The sequence below is a fragment of the Clupea harengus genome, chromosome 20, assembly GCF_900700415.2.
Source record: "Clupea harengus chromosome 20, Ch_v2.0.2, whole genome shotgun sequence".
Lineage (NCBI taxonomy): Eukaryota > Metazoa > Chordata > Actinopteri > Clupeiformes > Clupeidae > Clupea > Clupea harengus.
The window spans coordinates 3,709,649-3,714,707 of record NC_045171.1 but is presented as its reverse complement, the minus strand read 5'-3'; positions in this window follow the sequence as shown (position 1 = coordinate 3,714,707).

Below are 5,059 nucleotides of genomic sequence, written 5' to 3'. Positions count from 1 at the left end.
ACCACCAACAGCCCAGTTGACACTGATAGAAGCTTGCCAACACACTAACTGGTGTCATTTGGCAGTATCGCTGGCAATGTCATGCTGTGATTTTTGCAAGGTGTTCCAGCCAGGAAACACAGAACCACATAGTGCATATCCTGGATGGCTAGTGGGAAAGACAGGTGTTTATCTGTCCTTCACATGACCATATGCCATCAAAATGAATTTGAGGAAGGTACAAAAACTAGTTGCCTATAAGACCATACCTCAGAAAGTGTCAAATTGTTGCCTAGTGTTATTTTAACAAGGAAGAACAAGAGCAAGGTCAGTTGGAAACGTACTAGAACTCACAGTTTCCATGACAATACAAAATGTCCAACTACTGAGATAAATGTTAAGAATGGCACTTTTTAATCAATAACATTAAGTACAGATAAACTTTGCTTGCATATCAAAGTTTTAGAAACATGTTGAAATGCAAGATAATGACAACATAAACCTGAATGCATGTATGCAGTTTACACTGAGGACACTTCAGTATTCATCTTCACATTCTAGAGTTCATCTACTATTAGTAATACACTTGTAATATACCCAAAAATAACTGTTGTGTGACCTTTCAAAACAAGGTTTTCGCTAGGATTTTTTCTTGCAGGCCCAGTGTCCAGAAAGACTCTATTCAGGTAGATGAAACTGTATTTTCACAGCCAGATTGTGCTTGACACCACTTTATTCTACTTGGCTGAAACCAAAAACTGCCTAACTGTCCTGCTTAGCGATCATAGACATGAAATTAAAGAACTATGAAAACAGAAGATGTAAACTGAAGGGGAAAAAAACATTCTAAAATGAAAATGATTACAGAAATGTTTACTGTTGCAGGTTGTGTTCCTGCATGGCCCATGGGACAAGTTATATAGCCTTGGCTACAACCTCCAAGATTATAATCAAAGTAATGACAGTACGAGAGGAGATAAATATTATAAATCGTCTATTTGTCATGGCTTGGAAGAACAGGACTGCCTCTGTGAAGTGAATAAGCCTACGGAATAAGCCTTTTGATATTTCCATGCAACATGCAACATAAAGAATACATTCTCTCATAGCATAGTGATGAGATTAGCAGAAATGAGCCTGTCTTCTCACATAGAGTCATTTTTACGCATATCTTCCTTTTGCATACCTTCCAGTCCTCTTTGGAACAGCAAAGGGTACCCAGACTTTGGAAAGTATTTACAGTGGTTCCAGTGGCCACAAGTCACATCAGCAAAGACATTAAATTGTTAAGAAACAATATTTAGACATGATACAGGATAGACTAGACTCTCTCCAGTGTGCTTATAAGGCCTGGAGTGGGACTGAAGATGTTATTGCAACCCTATTAAATATTGTTTTGATGCATCTGGAAGGGATCAAAAAACTTGCAAGACTGCTCTCCAATGATTTCTCTTCAGCTTTTAATTGTATTCCGTTTCACACCTTTGCACACAGGCTGCTGTCAGATTTTAATTTGGATTTGAATATTGTTTGTTGCTTAATTGACTCAGGATCTCCTCAGGGCTGCGTTTGTTCTCCGCTTTTATTTGTCTTGTATACACATGATTGCCAGACTCACGATAAAGACATGAATGTGCTTAAGTTTGGGGATGACACTGTATTAGACAGCCTTTGGTGTGATGAAGAACATAGTCATGGACCAGTGATGGAAGCCTGTGACTGCAGTCCAGCAGTATAAATACTTGGCAACCATCCTGGATGATAAACTTCCCTTCAATGCCAACACTGAAAGTATTTGTAAAAAAGGCATACCAAAGATTGTTTTTCGTAAGGAAGGTCAGATGTTTTAATATTGACTGATATTGCTGAAAGTGTTCTATACTTTGTGTATTGAGTCAGTTTTGACATTTGTTATGATCTGTGGGTTTGGTAATCTCAGTGTGAAAAACAAAACTTTGCTGGGAAAATTTGTGAATGTGTGCCGAAAAGTCACTGGTGTAAATTTAAATGATCTTTGCCACCTGTACCAAGTCAGAGCCACACAGAAAGCTCAGGTCATCATATTGGACTCCCAACACCCTTTACACCGTGAATTTGATTTGCTCCCCTCAAGGCGGAGGTTCTACCACCCTAGAGGAAGTACTAACAGATATATGAGGTCTTTTATACCATCGGCCATTTGGCCTTTTAAACTAAATGGGATTTGGCCTGTGACTGTCTGTGGATGTGATATGGTAGGCTACCCCGCATTTTCCGTTTTTCTTTCCTTCTTGCTGCTTCTTTTGATGGTTCTGGAGACGGTGGATAATGACAGCAGTGACGTTGGCGCTAACTGTGTACTTGTGTTTATGCATGCAGAGCTGCCAACTTTTCAAAAAACCTTGGAGTGAGAAAATGTTGCCGCGCACGCAGCTACACACGTTGGGTGGCTCAGATATCAGGGAATTGGAATTAATTTGGCGTTGTACCCATGTTGTGCTCTGCATTCTGTTGGTTTTTGGGGCCCAAAGTCTGCCTACTGTGGGGCCTACTGGAGATGGACAACATTGGTTACATTCTGTGAAGCAAAGACATAGCTGAAGGTCCACCCCCAGGACATTTTGGTTTAAGTAGATGTTATTTCCTGCATTCTAGTGGATTTTTGGGTGGTATGCTAAAGATGTGCAATACCTGAACTTATTCTGATTCATGTTCATCTGATCATGACTTGTAGGGCCTTTTAGACTTGAGCTGAACATTCAACCAGAAAACTATTCTTGTGCCTCAATGACTGTCTATGTACCACAATATAGCCTAATTAATAGACCTGTGTTTAAGATTTTACCAAGGTAGGTTGATTGACATTTTGATTACAATGGTATTCAACTAATTCTTAACTGGAACCTAACCTATATTGTTAATAATTGTATTTAATGATTTATGAGCACTTAATTTAAGAGCACTTAACGATTTATGAACAGCAAAAAATGACACAAGATTAGTTAGGGAGAAATATTTTTCACTATTCAAAGCCTCCCACCACACGTTCCATCAAACAAAAAAGTGCAACAAATAAAGTGCTTAAACAGTAGCCTTTTTAAGCAATAAAATAGATCAACACATGACAAAAATAACTAAAAATGAGATATCAGGTGCAGATCAGAACCTGGTTAGTCGTTTTCTAAGATCTGTGGGCAAGGTTGTACTGGCCTGTGGCCTTCTTGGAGGCCTTGATGACCTCTGAGGGGGGCTCCCATCTGAAACAGGGCTCCAGGTCGGCCATCTTTATGGCCATTATTGAAGACAGGGTGCCATCCAATGCCAGGCTATTTCTGGTCTTAGTTTTGTTCAGTTCCACAACTGAAAACACCCTCTCAGCATCTGCATTCGAATGGGGCAACACCAGGACCAGCTTGGCGACGGCAACAAGCCTCTCAAATTCTTTGGTTCCTGCCACCTATTGAGAATGAACAAAGAACAAAATGGAAAAACATACCATATTTTGTTTTGATTAATACTGTAAGTACACTGTAACAAAGTTCAGATACAACATGCATAGTTTGCATCATGTATGACACGATATAGGCATGCATCAATAATAGCAACAGATGTAGCCAAGCCACACCTGCCAAAAAGAAAGCCAAAAAAAAGTATACCTTATGTTTCCGTGTTGCCATTCCAGCCCAGAAGCTTTCCATCTCAGTTTCGTCCTGAAGGGAGGTGGTTGGCATGGTCTGATAATTCAGAAACTCCTCACCCAGGTGGTCATGCTCCTCTGGCCCATGGTATGGGAGGAGATGGGGAAACCTATTTATGAAAGTAGAGTTACAGGTTGTTAAGTTATAGGTATATTGTCATCGACCAGCAGCAGTTCATACACATGTCTGAGGAAAAGCCATATAAGAATAACTCAGGTGCAGTTTAGGAGTGAACATACCTCATCATTCCTGTCTTTATGTTAAATTCTTTGGAATACATCTTACCTGTTCAAAGTGTTGTTTGGAAAAGTCTTCAGAGTGAGTCCTTTTCTTTGGCCTGTTAATAAAAAGATAAATGCTATGTGAGCAGCCTAAATAAACAATGCTATGATGATTTGAGCATGCAGTATACCACGAGGTTAACAAGGTGCTCTCCTGCTGCTTGTAATGACAGCTGAGTTTACATTCACCACACAAAATCAAGTTCACACACACAAACGAATAATTTCTTTCAAGATTTAAAGTTTAAGGGAGTGAGTACTTAATTGAACCACATGTCATTAACATATCTAGTCTCTGCTCAGATTGGAGATGAAGATTTTCTTCAGCGATAGATTCTCTTCGCGAGTTTCTCCCGCAGTTGTCTCTCTTTGTAACTCTTCTGCTGTTGCTATTACTTCGGGACTTTTGGGGAAAATAGGATGTCTATGCAGCTAATAGGGTTACAGATGCGCTCCTTAGCGCCATATAACGTCGGGGAGTTTGCAAAGGAACGAACGCGTCCCAGCCCAAAATCTGAATTTTTTTAGCGTGAGATATTGGATGTGTGGCGTGAGTGCGTGTGAAAACATGCAAAAGCGTGTGTCACACGGCGAAACCGTGAGAGTTGGTAGCTCTGTGCATGTCTATATTATAATACATACAATATAGAAGACTACAGCATGTATAGAATTGTGGGGAAAATGAGCTTGTGAGACACTTGCCTCTATAACCACCACAGAAAGGGCGCTCCCCATGAAAACCGTATAGGTTTAGTGACAGTATGTCTGAACATCTAGTGGTGCCTAACTGCATCGATTCCTTTAACATCAACCAAAAAGCATAGACAATCAGGAGCCTTGCTGTGTCTTTGTGCTGGTGATTGTACAGGTAAATTCAGGAACACTTAACATTCAAACGAACCGGTCCGGGATGGTTGCACGATTACTCCTTCGGCTTTCAGATGGAAATAGTTATCGGAAAGGAAGCGGCAAAGCTAACGACAATATGCTCAATGAATAACGACTTCTCACTTAACGTTGTGCCCAGCTTTACATGGACAAATGTGTCAGTTTGTCAACCCCACCCCAACCCCGTCAATTCCACGCCTCCTCCCTGGAGTTTTAAGAGGCACACACGTGGAG